The following is a 17,528-nucleotide window of genomic DNA, read 5'->3' as shown; positions in this document are numbered from 1 at the left end:
GACCCAGCAAGCTAATGCAGGTAGAGGCTGGATTCCTGACTGCAGGCTACTCTCCCTCATGAGACCCACCAGCTCTTCTTGGATCCTCATGTAGTAAACCCAATAAATTCTACCCTAAAAAGGGGGGTATCCCAGCATGAAAGGCAGGGCCTGGGTTTGAAGGCTGACATCCTTGGGTCTGACCCCCATCCTGCCACTGGCTAGTGGTGGACCTGCAGCAAGTCATTCTCTTCTAAAGGCCTCAGTTTCCTCATTATGGGTAGATGTGGCACCTGAACCCCATTGAGGGCCATAGGAAGATCACTGTGCTTGGATATTTTGGGTACTCAAGAAAGGCAGCACTCATTATGACTTACAGGTAGCCTAAAATAGGCTCACTTTATCAGAAACTCCCAAGAGATATGAAAGGTGATTCTCCATTGACAGGCTGTTCTCTGGGCTTTCCAAGAGCAGAAATGTGCCACTGTGCACTCCCTGACTTCTCTGGCACTCACTGCTATCTTCCATGTATGGCAGGAAGGTTTGCTGGTGGGGGGAGGGAGAAGAGGTCAACATGAATTTCATACTTAGAGATTGTAGAAATAACAGATGTCAGAGAAAATTCCATACTAAATAATATTTGGATTGCTCTAAAATCACATCTTCAACTTGCATTTTACATTTTTCTGACATTTTATTTGTTTTTATTTAAAAAGAAAATTACCAATTTTTCTTAGATATAGCATAAAACAAATTTTTTCATTTTTTATTGATTAAGGTATTACATGTGTAAATATCTTCCCTTTGGCCCCCCACCCCACTCCCATACATGCCCTCACCCCCAGTGTCTTGCGTCCATTGGTTATGATTATATGCATGCACACAAGTCCTTCGGTTAATCTCTTATGTCCCCCACTCACCCCCAAACTTCCCGCTGTAATTTGACAGTTTGTTTCATGCTTTACTGCCTCTGTATCTATCTTTTTGTTTATCAGGTTATAATGTCCTTTATTATCCATAAATGAGTGAGATCATGTGGTATTTTTCTTTCATTGACTGGCTTATTTCACTTAGTATAATGCCCTGCAGTTCCATCCAGACTGCTGCAAATAGTAAGAATTCCTTCTTTTTTATAGCAGCATAGTATTCCATTGTGTAGATGTACCATAGTTTTCTGATCCAGTCATCTGCTGGTGGGCACATAGGCTGTTTCCAAATGTTAGCTATTGTAAATTGTGCTGCTATGAACATAAGGGTGCACATATCCTTTCTGATTGGTGTTTTTAGTTTCTTGGGATGTATTCCTAGGAGTGGGATTACTGGGTCAAATGGGAGTTCCATTTTCAGTTTTTTGAGGAAACTCCATACTGTTCTCCACAGTGGCTGCACCAGTCTGCATTCCCACCAGCAGTGCCTGAGGGTTCTTTTTCTCCTCATCCTCACCAGCATTTGTCGTTTGTTGATTTGTTGATGATTGCCATTCTGACAGGTGTGAAATGGGACCGCATTGTCGTTTTGATTTGCATCTCTCAGATAATTAGTGACTTTGAGCATGTTTTCATATGTCTCTTGGCCTTCCTTCTGTCTTCTTTCAAAAAGTATCTATTTAGGTCTGTTGCCCATTTTTTTATTGGGTCGTTTATCTTCCTTTTATTAAGTTGTATGAGTTCTCTGTAAATGTTGGAGATTAAACCTTTATCAGTGATAACATTGGCAAATATGTTCTCCCATACAGTGGGCTTTCTTGTTGTTTTGTTGGTGGTTTCTTTTGCTGTGCAAAAGCTTTTTATTTTAATGTAGTCCCATTTGTTTATTTTCTTTTTAGTTTCCATTGCCCTAGCAGTGGTATAGGTGGAGAAATTGCTTCCGCATATGTCTGAGATTTTGCTGCCTGTGGATTCTCCTAGTATTTTTATGGTTTCCCGTCTTATGTTTAAGTCCGTGATTCATTTTGAGTTTATTTTTGTGTATGGTGTAAGTTGGTGATCTAGTTTCATTTTTTTGCATGTATCTGTCCAATTTTCCCAACACCATTTATTGAAGAGACTGTCTTGACTCCATGGTATGTTCATGCCTCCTTTGTCAAATATTAATTGAGCATAGTGGTTTGGGTCGATATCTGGGTTCTCTATTCTACTCCATTGGTCTATATGCCTGTTCTTGTGCCTGTACCAGTCTGTTTTGAGAACAGTGGCTTTGTAATACAACTTGAAATCTGGTATTTAGATCCCTCCTACTTTGTTCTTCTTTCTTGGGATTGCTGTGGCTATTCGAGGTCTTTTTTTATTCCAGATGAATTTTTGAAGAGTTCTTCCTAGGTTTGTGAAATATGATGTTGGTAATTTAATGGGGAGTGTATTGAATCTATAGATTGCTTTGGGTAGTATGGACATTTTTATGATGTTGATTCTACCAGTCCATTAACACGGTATGCTCTTCCATCTATTTATGTCTTCCTCTATCTCTTTTTTCAGTGTCCTGTAGTTTTTTGATTATAGGTCTTTTATCTCCTTGGTTAAGTTTATTCTTAGGTATCTTATTTTTTTTTTGGTGCAATGGTAAATGGGATTGCTTTCTTAGTCTCTCTTTCTATAAGTTCACTATTGGTGTAAAGAAATGCCATAGATTTCTGGCATTAATTTTGTATCCTGATACATTGCCAAATTCATTTATTAAGTCTAATAATTTTTTGATGGAGTCTTTAGGGTTTTCTATGTACAGTATCATGTCATCTGCAAATAAGGACAGTTTTACTTCTTCTTTTCCAATTTGGAAGCCTTTTATTTCTTCTTCTTGTCTAATCACAATGGCTAGTACTTCCAGTACTATGTTGAACACGAGTGGTGAAAGCGGGCATCCCTGTCTTGTTCCCGTTCATAAGGGGAAATGGTTTTAGTTTTTGCCCTTTTAGTATGATGTTGACTGTGGGTTTGTCATATATGGATCCTATTATGTTGAGGTATGACCCTTCTATTCCCACCTTGCTGCAAGTGTTTATCAAAAATGGGTGTTGAATTTTGTCAAATGCTTTTTCTGCATCAATTGATATGATTATGTGGTTTTTATCTCTCAATTTGTTTATGTGATGTATCACGTTTATTGACTTGCGGATATTGTACCATCCTTTCATCCCTGGGATAAATCTTACTTGGTCATGGTGTATGATCTTTCTGATGTACTGCTGGATCTGATTTGCTAGAATTTTGTTGAGGATTTTGGCATCTATGTTCATGAGGGATATTGGCCTGTAATTGTATTTCACTGTGTTGTCTTTATCTGGTTTTGGTATTAGGGTGATGCTGGCTTCATAGAAGGAGCTTGGAAGTGTTCCTTCCTCTTGACTTTTTTGGAATAGTCTGAGGAGGATGGTTTTTAGTTCTTCCTTGAATGTTTGGTATAACTCCCATGTGAAGCCATTTGGCCCTGGGCTTTTGTTTGCTGTAAGCTTTTTAATGACTGCTTCAATTTCTTCCATAGTTATTGGCCTATTGAGATTTTTAGAATCTTCCTGATTGAGTTTTGGAAGATTGTATTTTTCTAGGAATATGTCCATTTCCTCCAGGTTGTCCAGTTTGTTGGAATAGAGTTGTTCATAATATTTTTTAACAATCCTTTGTATTTCTGTGGGGTCTGCTGTTATTTCTCCTCTTTCATTTCTGATTTTGTTTATTTGGGTCCTCAATCTTTGCTTCTTGGTGAGCCTGGTAGAGGTTCATCAATATTATTTATCCTTTCAAAGAACCAGCTCTTGGTTTTGTTGATCTTTTGTATTGTTTTTTTGGTCTCAATGTCGTTTATCTCCACTCTGACCTTTATTATTTCCTTCCTTCTGCTTACACTTGGCTTTTCTTGTTGCTCTCATTCTAACTCTTTGAATTGTAGGGTTAGATAATTTATTACCATTGTTTCTGGTTTTTTGCAGTAGGTTTGTAGAACTATGAACTTCCCTCTCAAGACTGCTTTCGCTGTGCCTATAGATTTTGGATTGTTGTGTTTTCATTTTTGTTTGTTGCCATGATGTTTTTTTATTTCTTCTTTGATCTCTCTGGTAATTCAATCATCGTTTAATAGCATGCTATTTAGTCTCCAAGTGTTTGATTTTGGGGAGGTTTTTTTTATTGTAGTTGATTTCCAGTTTTATGCCACTGTGATCTGAGAAGATGCTTGATATGATTTCTATCTTCTTGAATTTGAAGAGACTTTGTCTGTGTCCTGATATGTCTTCTATCCTTGAAAATGTTCCATGGGCACTGGAGAAGAATGTATATTCTGTAGCTTTGGGGTGAAATGTTCTAAAGATGTTAATTAAGTCCATCTGATCTAGTGTGCCATTTAGGATTGCTGTTTCTTTGCTGATTTTTTTAGTTGATTTATCCAGTGGTGTCAGTGGGGTATTAAAGTCCCATACTATGACTGTATTGCTATCAATCTCTCCCTTGATATCTTCCAGATGTTGTTTAATGTATTTGGGTGCTCCTGTGTTGGGTGCATATATGTTTACCAAAGTTATATCTTCTTGTTGAATTGCTCCCTTTAGTATTATGGAGTGACCTTCCTTATCTCTTGTTTTGGCCTTTACTTTGAGGTCTATTTTATCAGATATAAGTATTGCAACTCCAGCTTTTTTCTCATTTCCATTTGCCTAAAAATGTTTTTCCATCCCTTCACGCTCAGTTTCTGTGAATCCTTTGTTCTGAGGTGGGTCTCTTGCAGACAGCAAATATATGGGTCATGTTTTCTTATCCATTCAGCTACCCTATGTCTTTTGATTGGTGCATTTAATCCATTTATGTTTAATGTTATTATTGACAAGTACATGTTTGTTGTCATTTTTTTCTTTAATGTTTGTGATTCTTCTTGCTTTTCTCTTTCTTCTTCTTACAGCAGTCTCTTTAGCATTTCTTGCATTGCTGGTTTGGTAATGATAAACTCTCTTAGCCCTTTTTTGTCTGTGAAGCTCCTGATTCCACCTTCAATTTTGAATGATAGCCTTGCTGGGTATAGTATTCTTGGTTCAGACCCTTGCTTTGCATCACTTTGTAAATTTCATTCCATTCCCTTCTGGCCTGGTGTGTTTCTGTTGAGAAATCCGTTGATATTCTAATAGGAGAACCCTTGTAGGTAACTCTCTGTCTCTCTCCAGCAGCCTTTAAGATTCTTATTTTGTCACTGGTGTTTGCCAATTTAATTATGATGTGTCTTGGTGTTGGTCTTTTAGGGTTCATCTTTTTTGGGACTCTATGTGCTTCTTGGACTTGCATGGTTTTTTTCTTGCCAATATCAGGTAAGTTTTCTGTCATTATCTCTTCAAACAGGTTTTCTATTCCTTGCTTCTCTTCCTCTCCTTCTGGTACCCCTATTATGTGAATATTCTTTCGTTTTGTGTTGTCCCAAAGTTCTCTTAGGCTCTCCTCTTGCTTTTTAAGTCTTCTTTCCAGTTGCTGCTGTGTTTGTGTGTTTTTTCCTACGTTGTCTTCTAATTTGCTGATGCAGTCCTCAGCCACTTCTAATCTACTGTTTAAGCATTCCATTGTGTTCTTTATTGCAGCTATGTCACTCTTAATCTCCTCTTGGTTCCTTTTCATGTTGGCAACATTCTCATTCAGCTCTTTATAATTCTCATTGAGTTGTGTGTATTTGTCATCCAGCCATTTAAACATCTTTATAACCATTATTCTGAATTCTTTCTCTGATAAGCTGCTAGCCTCGAATTCATTTAACTCCCTTTCTGGTGATTCCTCTTTTTTTTTTCCTTTTGGGATTGCTTTTTTGTCTTCCCATGTTTTCCTGTAATGTTTTAATTGTAGATCCAATTGCTTTGCTACTCAGGTTCTTTTGGGGATGGTGCTACTGGTGTAATCTCTCAGTTCTCCTGGGCTTGGTAATCTAGTGTAGCTCCCTACTTGAGCTATTTGGGTTCTCTTGATGTAGGCCTGCGAGCTTGAGAGGCACAACTGTGGTGTCCAGAAGTCAGCAGCCGTGGAGGAGAGTGTCCCAATTTTTGCTGTCTTGCACCCTTAATTGAAATCACGCGTGCCCAGCGGGGACTCACAGTGGCACCCAGGAACCGTTTGTTGGGGTGATGGGGCTCAGGGGGCCTGCACTCTGGCAAGGCATGACTGTGGTGTCCAGAGTTCTGTAGTTGTGGGGTGGGTAGACTCAGCTTTTGCTGTTCCACCTGTGGTGGATAGGCACTTACTCCCAGTGGCAGCTCACAGGGGCACCCATGGTACATTTGCCTGTAAAGCACACTGAAGCACTCTGAAGATCCCTGGCAGTGTAACTGCATAATTGAGGCCCCTGTGGGCAGGTATCCAGGATGAGTGAATTCAGAATTTCTATTGTCGGGGGTGGGGGGAGTAACGGGGGGATGTGTGCCCCTGTTTGTCTAGATCACACCCAGGGAGAGCTCACAGTGGCTCCCAGGAGCGCCCTGTGGGTAGGTGGGCTCAGGGTGCCTGCCTGTTTAAAATTCACATCTGTGGAGGTGCGTTTGCAGGCGCAGAGCTATGACGCACTCTGAGGGGTCCTGGCACTGAGGTTGAGCAGCTGGGGTGAATGTGGGCAGTTATTCAGGAAGAGGGAATTCAGAATTTCTACTGCAGGGCAGCACGCCCTTGTCTGTACAAAATCACACCCGCGGGGGCTCCCAGTGGCTCCCAGACGCTGCCTATGGAGTAGTATGCCCTGGATGCCTGCCCGCTGGAAATGCGCCAATGTGGTCTGGAGTTCTGCCGCTGGGGAGGGGGAGGTTGCACTTACTGCTGCTGAGCAGTGCACCTTTGGAGGTGGAGGTCCCAGGGTCTGCGGATCTGTGGGTGGGGCAGCAGGATTTTGGCTGGAGTGGCTACTGGGTCGTGGGGCAGTTCCAAGGCCTGTCTGGTTGGTGGTGCTGATGAGTTCCTAAAAAAGGCCATTCTCCCCTTCAAGATGGTGTGGGCTCCATGCCGGAGTCCCACAGTCCGGGGAGTGCCCGCAACGGTGGTAGTCTCTCTTGTCCAAGAGAGCCTGGTCTTCCAGCCCCTGCTGCTCCTACGGGGATTTAACTGTCCCTTACTCACTCACATACACACCACACACATTCACACACTCTCCTTTCATACCCTCACTCACTCACTTCCTCTCCCTCACTTCCATCCTCATAAAACAAATTTTAAAATGAAAGTATTTCTTATGTACAAAAATTTGTTTTAAAAAATGAAGAATGGTGGCCTAATTTAGCAATTCTGTGTTTTTCAAGATTTGGAGGGTCAAATTGTTAAGAAAATATTTACATAAGCTATTAGTAATCATAATTAGAGTTTCATATAATTCTGCATGTAATGACTATGAAGGAATCACTGGAAGTCCAGGTGCTTCTTGCCTCTAGTCATCATGCTACAGCTTGGGCCCACCAGCTTGACTGATTCTACCAGATCCTGCTTGCTTGAGCAGTTCACTCTGTCTGACAGGTCTGGAGGCAAATGCAGTCACTCAGTGGTGAATATCTTCCTTTTTAATTTAAAAGCTAAGTCTTTAACATCTGACACATCACAAATTAAGTTATTAAGCCAGGGAATTTTGCCATATGTGAATAAAACTATGATAATCCTTATTAAAAGGATTGGTTTCTTTCTCTGAACTAATATTACTCCAGATGAACTACTGTATCTGACAAGTTTGTAACACAAGCAATAATTGCTTTTTTCTGGATACAATGTGTTGGCATTGTGATGAGACAGGCTGAAAGAGAGGTTTGCAGAAGACCACAGAGAATGTAGAGGAATTTTGTGAGGCTGTGACTGTTGTCACAGTTTTCTGTACAGTGAATGTCACCTTCCCACAAAGACGAACCAAGACTATGGATTCCTATTTTCAAATGTTTTTCTTTTTATTCTGGGGATTGGATCCATCATATCCTTCCTCATAAATTATTTTCTGGATAAACTGAAGCATCTTTATGTAGCCATGGGTCATAGAAAAGGATTCTATGTTAAGAGTTGAAGATACTTTTGGGAAGAAAAAAAATCCATGCCATTTTGAAGCCTCAATTATTTTTGTGGTGTGTTTTGGGGTTTTTTTATGCATCATAATAGTGACCAGCGCTTTGAAGATGATACTAGCCCAGGCTTCATCTTGGGTAATAGCTGATAGCTGCATGCTATTTTCATCTTTTTAAAAATGCTTTATTGTTTAAAGTATTGCATATAGTATTACATATGTCTCCTTTTTCCCCAGTTGACCTCTCCTCGGCCACCCCCAATTCCCAGCCCATGCCCTCACCCCTCTAGTGTCTGTGTCCATAGTTTATGCTTATATAAATTCATACAAATCCTTTGGTTGATCTCTTACCCTTCTCTCTCACTCCCCCCACCCCCCACCCCCACCTTTCCACTGAAGTTTGACATTCTGTTGGATGCTTCTCTGGATCTTTGTTTTTTTAGTATATTTTTATTGATGTCAGAGAGGAAGGGAGAGTTTAAGAGAGATAGAAACATCAATGATGACAGAGTATCATTGATCGGCTGCCTCCTGCACACCCCCTATTGGGGATCAAGCCCACAACCCGAGCATGTGTCCTTGACCAGAATCAAACCCAGGACCTTCTAGTCCAGGTCCAATGCTCTATCCACTGAGCCAAACCAGCTAGGGCTGGATCTATTTTTGTTTATCAGTTTATGTTGTTCATTATATTCCACAAATGAGTGAGATCATGTGATATATATCTTACTCTGACTGGCTTATTTTGCTTAGCATAATGCTCTCCATGTCCATCAATGCTGTTGCAAATGGTAAGAGTTATTTCCTTTTTTCAGCAGCGTAGTATTCCATTGTGTAGGTGGACCACTGTGTTTTTCTTTTGTGTTTTTTTATTATCTAAAGTTTTACATATGTCTTCTTTTTCCCCAGTTGACCACCCCCTAGCCATTCTCATGCCAGGCAAGCCACAAAAGACCCAGTGTCTGTGTCCATTGGTTATGCTAATATGCATGCATACAAGTCCTTTCATTGTTCTCTAACCCCCCTCACCTACATTTGTCTCTGGGTCTATTCTTGTTCATCAAATTATGTTGATCATTACATCCCACATATGAGTGAGATCATGTGATATTTATCTTTCTCCAACTGACTTATTTTGCTTAGCATAATGCTTTCCAGTTCCATCCATGCTGTTGCAAATGGTAAAAGTTCCTTCTTTTTTATAGCGACATAATATTCCATTGTGTAGATGTACCACAGTTTTTTAATCCACTCATCTGCTGATGGGCACATAGGCTGTTTCCAAATCTTAGCTATTGTATATTGTACTGCTATGAACATAGGGTTGCATATATCCTTTCTGATTGGTGTTTCTGGTTTCTTGGAATATACTCCTAGAAGTGGGATTACAGGGTCAAATGGGAGTTCCATTTTTAGTTTTTTGAGGAAACTCCATACTGTTCTCCACAGTGGCTGCACCAGTCTGCATTCCCACCAGCAGTGCACCAGGGTTCCTTTTTCTCCACATCCTTGCCAGCACTTGTCGTTTGTTGATTTGTTGATTCTGGCAGGTGTGAGATGGTACCGCATTGTTGTTTTGATTTGCATCTCTCGGATGATTCGTGACTTTGAGCATGTTTTCATATGTATCTGGGCATTCTGTATGTCCTCTTTCAAAAAGTCCATTTTTCCATTGGATCATTTATCTTCCTTTTGTTAAGTTGTATGAGTTCTCTGTAAATTTTGGATGTTAAACCCTTATCGGAAATATCATTGGCAAATATGTTCTCTTATGAAGTGGGCTTTCTTGTTGTTTGGTTGATGGTTTCTTTTGCTGTGCAGAAGCTTTTTATTTTGATTTAGTCCCATTTATTTATTTTCTCCTTAGTCTCCATTGCCCTAGGAGCTGTGTCTATGACATATGTCTCCTATTTTGCTGCCTATGGAGTCTTTTAGGATTTTTATGGTTTCCCATCTTACATTCAAGTCCTTTAGCCATTTTGAGTTTATTTTTGTGTATGGTGTAAGTTGGTGATCTAGTTTCATTTTTTTGCATGTATCTGACCAAATTTCCCAGCACCATTTATTGAAGAGACTGTCTTGACTTCATTATATGCTCTTGCCTCCTTTGTCAAATATTAATTGAGCATAATTGCTTGGGTCGATTTCTGGGTTCTCTGTCTGTTCCATTGGTCTATATGTCTGTTCTTGTGCAAGTGCAGATGTGAGAACCATGGCTTGGTAATATAGCTTGATATCTGGTATTGTGATCCCTCCAACTTTGTTCTTCTTTCTCACGATTGCTGTGGCTATTCGGGGTCTTTTTTTATTCCAGAAGAATTTTTGGAGAGTTTGTTGTAGATCTTTGAAACATGCCTTTGGTATTTTAATGGGGATAGCATTGAATCTGTAGATTGCTTTGGGTAGTATGGACATTTTAATGATGTTGATTCTACCAACCCATGAACATGGTATGTTCTTCCATTTGTTTATGTCTTCCTCTATCTCTTTTTTCAATGTCCTGTAGTTTTCCGAGTACAGGTCTTTTATGTCCTTATTAAGTTTATTCCTAGGTATCTTAATTTTTTGTGTGTGCAAAGGTAAATGGGATTTTTTTCACTTCTCTTTCTGTGAATTCATTATTGGTGTATAATGAGGCTATAGATTTCTGGGTGTTAATTTTGTATCCTGATACATTGCCAAATTCATTTATTAGGTCTAGTAGTTTTTTGATGGAGTTTTGGGGGTTTTCTATGTATAGTATCATGTCATCTGTGAATAAGGACAGTTTTACTTCTTCTTTTCCCATTTGGATGCCTCTTATTTCTTCTTGTCTGATTGGCTAGCACTTCCAATACTATGTCAAACAGAAGTGGTGAAAGTGGGCATTGGTATCTTGTTGCTTGTCTTAGGGGAAATTATTTTAGTTTTTACCCATTGAGTATGATGTTTGCAGTAAGATTATCATATAAGGCTTTTATTATGTGAAGGAATGATCCCTCTATTCCCACTTTCTTGAGAGTTTTTATCAAAAAAAAGTGTTGGATTTTGTCAAATGTTTTTCTGCATCGATTGATATGATCATGTGATTTTTGTCTCTCAGTTTGTTTATGTGATGTATCACATTTATTGATTTATGGATATTGTACCATCCTTGCATCCCCAGAATAAATCCCATTTGGACATGGTGTATGATCTTTCTAAGGCAATGCTGAATCTGATTGGCTAGAATTTTGTTGAGGATTTTAGCATCTATGTTCATCAAAGCTATTGGCCTATAGTTCTCTTTTTTTGTGGTGTCTTTATCTGGTTTGGGGGTTAGGGTAATGCTGGCTTCATAAAAAGAGCTTGGAAGTGTGCCATCCTCTTGAATATTTTGGAATAGTCTGAGGAGGATAGGTTTTAGATCTTCTTTGAATGCTTGGTAGAACTCCCCTGTGAAGCCATCTGGATCAGGGCTTTTGTTTGCTGGAAGCTTTTTGATCACTGCTTCAATTTCTCTGTAGTTATTGGCCTATTCATGTTATTTTATTCTTCTTGATTAAGTTTTAGGAGCTTGTATTTTTCTAAGAATATGTCCATTTCATCTAGGTTGTTCATTCTGTTGGAAAAGAGTCGTTCATAGTATTTTTTCATAATCATTTGAATGCTTGGTAGAACTCCCCTGTGAAGCCATCTGGATCAGGGCTTTTGTTTGCTGGAAGCTTTTTGATCACTGCTTCAATTTCTTCTGTAGTTATTGGCCTATTCAGGTTATTTTATTCTTCTTGATTAAGTTTTAGGAGCTTGTATTTTTCTAAGAATATGTCCATTTCATCTAGGTTGTTCATTCTGTTGGAAAAGAGTCGTTCATAGTATTTTTTCATAATCATTTGTATTTCTGTGGGATTGGTTGTTACTTCACTTCTTTCATTTCTGATTTTGTTTATTTGGGTCCTCTCTCTTTGTTTCTTGGTGAGCCTGGCTAGAGGTTCATCAATCTTGTTTATCCTTTCAAAGAACCAGCTCTTGGTTTTGTTGATCTTTTGTATTGTTTGTTTTGTTTTTTGTCTCTATTTCATTTATCTCCACTCTGATCTTTATTATTTCCTTCCTTCTGCTTACACTGGGCTTTTCTTGTTGCTCTCTTTCTAACTCATTGAGGTAAGTGTTAGATAATTTATTACCATTTTACTTGTTTTTGAGATAGGCCTGTAGAGCTATGAACTTCCCCCTCAAAACTGCTTTCACTGTGTCCCATAGATTTTGGATTGTTGTGTTTTCATTGTCATTTGTTCAGGATGCTTTTTATTTCTTCTTTGATCTCTTTGGTAACCCAGTCATTGTTTAATAGCATGCTATTTAGTCTCCATGTGTTTGATTTTTTTGGATTGTTTTTATTGTAGTTGAGTTCTAGTGTTATGCAATTTTGATCTGAAAAGATGCTTGATATGATTTCTATCTTCTTATATTTGAAGAGATGTTGCCTGCGTCCCAATATGTAGTCTATCTTTGAAAATGACCCATGTGCACTTGATAAGAATGTATATTCTGTGGCTTTGGAGTGGAATGTTCTGATGATGTCAATTAATTCCATCTGGTCTAGTGAGTCATTTAGGATTGATATTTCTTTGCTGATTTTTTGTTTAGAGGATTTGTCCAATGGTGATAGTGGGGTATTAAAGTCTCCTACTATGATTGTATTGCTGTCAATCTCTCCCTTGATATCCTCCAGAAGTTTTTTTATGCATTTGGGTGCTCCTATATTGGGTGCGTATATGTTTACCAGAGTTATTTCTTCTTGTTGAATTGCTCCCTTTAATAATATGAAGTGTCCTTCCTCATCTCTTGTTAGGGCCTTAATTTTGAGGTCTAATTTGTCAGATATAAGTATTGCTACCCCAGCTTTTTTTTTTTTCACTTCCATTTGCCTGCAAAACCTTTTTTCATTCCTTCACCATCAGTCTGTGTGAGTCCTTTGTTCTGAGGTGGATTTCTGTAGACAGTAGATATATGGGTCATGTCTTCTTATCCACTACGCTACCCTATGTCTTTTGATTGGGGCATTTAATCCATTTACATTTAAAGTTATTATTGATAGGTACTTGTTTGTTGCCATTTTTATTCTTTATGCCTGTGTTCCTTCTTCCCTTCTTATTTCTTCTTTTTACTGCAGACCCTTTAGCATTTCTTGCATTGCTGGTTTGGCAGTAATGAACTCCGTTAGTCCTTTTTTGTCTGAGAAGCTCCTGATTTCACCCTCAATTTTGATTGATAGCCTTACTGGGTACAGTATTCCTGGATGCAGACCCTTTCTTTGCATGACCTTGTATATTTCATTCCATTCCCTTCTGGCCTGATGTGTTTCTGTTGAGAAATCAGTCGCTAGTCTGATGGGAGATCCTTTGTAGGGAACTCTCTGTCTCTCTCTGGCAGCCTTTAAGATTCTTACTTTGTTGTTGGCATTTGCCGGTTTAATTATAATGTGTCTTGGTGTCGATCTTTTGGGTTTCATCTTGTTTGGGACTCTATGAGCTTCTTGGACTTGTATTAGTTTTTTCTTCCCAATATTAGGAAAGTTTTCTGTCATTATTTCTTCAAACAGGTTTTCTATTCCTTGCTCAGTTTCTTCTCCTTCTGGTACCCCTATTATGCAGATGTTGTTTCATTTCATGTTGTCCCAAAATTCCCTTAGACTCTCCTCCTGCTTTTTAAGGTTTTTTTTTTCTAGATGCTGCTCTGCTTGGGTATTTTTTCCTACCTTTTCTTCTAGCTCACTGATGTGGTTCTCCATTTCTTCTAGTCTACTGTTGATGCTTTCTATTGAGTTCTTTATTGCAGCAATGTCATTTTTCATTTCTTCTTAGTTCTTCATTTCCTCTTGGTTCTTACACATATTGTTGAATTTGTCTTCCATCCTTTTCAGCGATCTTATGACCATTGTTCTGAATTCTTTCTCTGTCATATTGCTTTCCTCCATTTCATTTACTTCCTTTTCTGGTGATTCCTCCTTTTCTTTCATATGTGGGCTGTTTCTTTGTCTCCCCATGATTGCTCCTCTCAGGGATTCTGGTTATGTAGCTCTTTTTCTCCTCCATTGACTAAAGGCACAAAATCAAACACAACAAGACACAATGCACAGGGCTCCAAACACAAATGTATTCACGATACTAATACCCCCAAATAAAGGTGACCACCAGAGAAAAGAGAATTAGAGAATAGAAGAGTGCAATAATGATATTGAGAAAAGGAAAAAATGTTAGAGAGAAAAGAAAGAGAAGAAAAAAGAAGGGGGAAAATATATGCATATGGGGAGAAAACTCCAATAAAACAACAAATAATCCAAAAAATGCAAACAACAGCCCTAACCGGTTTGGCTCAGTGGATAGAGCATCGGCCTGCGGACTGAAGGGTCCCAGGTTCGATTCCAGTCAAGGGCATGTACCTGGGTTGCGAGCACATCCCCAGTAGGGGGCGTGCAGGAGGCAGCTGATCGATGTCTCTCTCTCATCGATGTTTCTAACTCTCTATCCCTCTCTCTTCCTCTCTGTAAAAAAATCAATAAAATATATTTTTTTAAAAATGCAAACAACAAACCTTCAAACAACAAACACCCAGATGAATCTGAGGAGGCAGAGCTTATTTGCAGAAGGTAAGGTCACGAAATTGAATGAATGGGAAAATAGCCACAATTATAGAGGAGGTAGAAAGAGAATAAGCGTATAAGAAAAAAAGTAAAAAACAAAATACAAAAAAAGAATATATATATATATCTCAATGTCATTTTGATTTGCATCTCTCAGATAGTTAGTGACTTTGAGCATGTTTTAATACATCTCTTGGCCTTCTATATTTCCACTTTCAAAAAGTATCTAACTCGTTTGCCCATTTTTTTTATTGAATTGTTTATATTCCTTTAGTTAAGATGTTAAGTTCCTATGAATTTTGGAGATTAGGCCCTTATCAGATGAAACATTGGCAAATATGTTCTCCCATGAAGTGGGCTTTCTTATTGTTTTGTTGATGGTTTATTTTGCTGTGCAGAAGCTTTTCATTTTGATATAGTCCCATTTGTTTATTTTCTCCTTAGTTTCTATTGCCATAGTAGCTGTATCAGTAAAGATTTGCTACAGCATATGTCTGCTATTTTGCTGCCTATGGATTCTTCTAAGGTTTTTATGGTTTCACATCTTACTTTTAAGTCCTTTATCCATTTTGAGTTTATTTTTGTGTATGATGTAAGCTGTTGTTTTAGTTTCATTTTTTTTAATGTATCTGTCAAATTTTCCCAATACCATTTATTGAAGAGACTGTCTTGACTCCATTGTATGCCCTTGCTTCCTTTGTCAAATATTAATTGAGCATAATAGTTTGGGTCCATTTCTGGGTCCTCTGTTCTGTTCTGTATGTCTGTTCTTCTGCCAGTACCAGGCTGTTTGAGACAGTGACTTTGTAATATAGCTTGATATCTGGTATTGGGATCCCTCCAACTTTGCTCTTCTTTCTCAAGATTGCTGCGGCTATTCTGGGTCTTTTATTTCATATGAATTTTTGGAGAGTTGTTCTAGGTCTGTAAAATATGCCATTGGTATTTTAATGTGGATTGCACTGAATCTATAGATTGCTTTGGGTAGTATGGATGTTGATTCTACCATTCTAGGAACAAAGTACATTATTCCATTTGTTTATGTCTTCCCCAATCTCTCTCTTTTTTTTAATATATTTTATTGATATTTTACAGAGAGGAAGGGAGAGGGATAGAGCTAGAAACATCGATGAGAGAGAAACCTCGATCAGCTGCCTCCTGCACACCTCCCACTGGGGATGTGCCCGCAACCAATGTACATGCCCTTGACCAGAATCAAACCCGGGACCCTTCAGTCCGCAGGCCGACGCTCTATCCACTGAGCCAAACCGGTTTCGGCCCCCAATCTCTTTTTTAATGTCCTGTAATTTTCTGAGTACAGGACTTTTACATCCTTAGTTAAGTTTATTCCTAGGTATCTTAATTTTTATGTTGCAATGGTAAATAGGGTTCTTTTTTGTTTGTTTGTTTCTCTTTCTGTGAGTTCATTATCTATAATAATAAAAGCATAGTAAGCTAATTAGTCCAGACATCCTTCCCAACATCCTTCTGGACGACCTTCGGGATGAAGCCGCAGCAGTGGGGGGCCAAGGCAGAGGCAGCTGAGGTAGGGGCCAAGGCAGAGGCAGCTGCTGCAGAGACAGGGGCCAAACCTCTTGCACGAATTTCATGCATCAGGTCTACAGTTGGTATATATAAAAGCTATAGATTTATGGGTGTTAATGTTGTATCTTGCTACATTGCTGAATTCATTTATTAAATCTAGTAGATTTTTCAGGGAGTCTTTGCGGTTTTCTATGTACAATATCATGCCAACTGGGAATAATGAGTTTTACCTCTTCTTTTCCAATTCAGATGCATTTTATTTCTTCTTGTTGTCTGACCGCTATGGCTAGCATTTCCAGCATTGGACAGAAGTGGTGAGAGTGGGCATCCCTGTCTTGTTCCTGTTCTCAGGGGAAATGGTTTTAGTTTTTGCCCATTGAGTATGATGTTGGCTCTAGGTTTGTCATATAAGGCTTTTGTTCTGTTGAGGTATGATCCCTCTAATCCCACTTTTCTGAGAGTTTTTATCAAGAAAGGGTGTTGGATTATGTCAAATGCTTTTTCTGCATCAATTGATATGAATATGTGATTTTTATCTCTCAATTTGTTTATCTGATGTATCGCATTTATTGATTTGTCGATATTGTACCAGCCTTGCATCCCTGGAATAAATCCCACTTGGTCATGCTATATGATCTTTCTAATGTAATGCTGGATCTGATTTGCTAGAATTTTGTTGAGGATTTTAGCATATATGTTCATCAGAGATAATGGCCTGTAATTCTCTTTCTTTGTAGTGTCTTTATCTGGTTTTGGGATTAGGGTATTGCTCGCTTCATAGAAAGAGCTTGGAAGTGTTCCTTCCTCTTGAATATTTTGGAATAGTCTGAGGAGGATAGGTTTTAGTTCTGCTTTGAATATTTAGTAAAACTCCCCTCTGAAGCCATCCAGACAAGGGCTTTTGTTTGCTGGAAGATTTTTTTTTTATTTAAATTCTTTATTGTTTAAAGTATTACATAAGTCTTTTTTTTCCCCATTGACCTCTCCCAGCTGTGCCACTGCCCAGCCCATGCCCTCACTCCACCTACTGTCTGTGCCCACTGGTTATGCTCATATTCATGCATACAAGTCCTTTGGTTGATCTCTTACCCCCTTACCCCTTGCCTTCGCTCATAGGTTGGACAGTCTTTTCAATGCTTCTATGACTCTGGTTCTATTTTTGTTCATCAATTTATGTTGTTCATTTTTTTATGTTGCTCATTTTATTCCACAAATGAGTGAGATCATGTGATATTTATCTTTTTGGGCTGGCTTATTTTGCTTAGCATAATACTCTCCAGTTCCATTCATGCTGTTGCAAATGGTAAGAATTGCTTCTTGTTTTACAGAAGTGCAGTATTCCATTGTGTAGATGGACCACTGTTTTCTAATCATTTAGTCTGCTGATGGGCACTTAGGCTGTTTCCAAATTTTAGCTATT

The 17,528-nt window shown here is 38.8% G+C and overlaps 1 protein-coding gene and 1 pseudogene across 2 annotated transcripts in view; both read right to left on the bottom strand.

The window, feature by feature from the left end:
* Positions 1–17,528, bottom strand: part of FAM168B (family with sequence similarity 168 member B) — a 416,235-nt gene that overhangs the window by 187,459 nt on the left and 211,248 nt on the right. The gene's annotated exons all lie outside the window — the stretch shown is intronic.
* Positions 7,357–8,129, bottom strand: LOC308244118 (elongator complex protein 4-like; annotated as a pseudogene). The gene has a single exon. The product of its transcript is annotated as an elongator complex protein 4-like (transcript).

The sequence above is a fragment of the Plecotus auritus genome, assembly GCF_963455305.1.
Source record: "Plecotus auritus genome assembly, chromosome: 3".
NCBI lineage: Eukaryota > Metazoa > Chordata > Mammalia > Chiroptera > Vespertilionidae > Plecotus > Plecotus auritus.
This window is presented reverse-complemented; position numbering and strand designations above follow the sequence as displayed.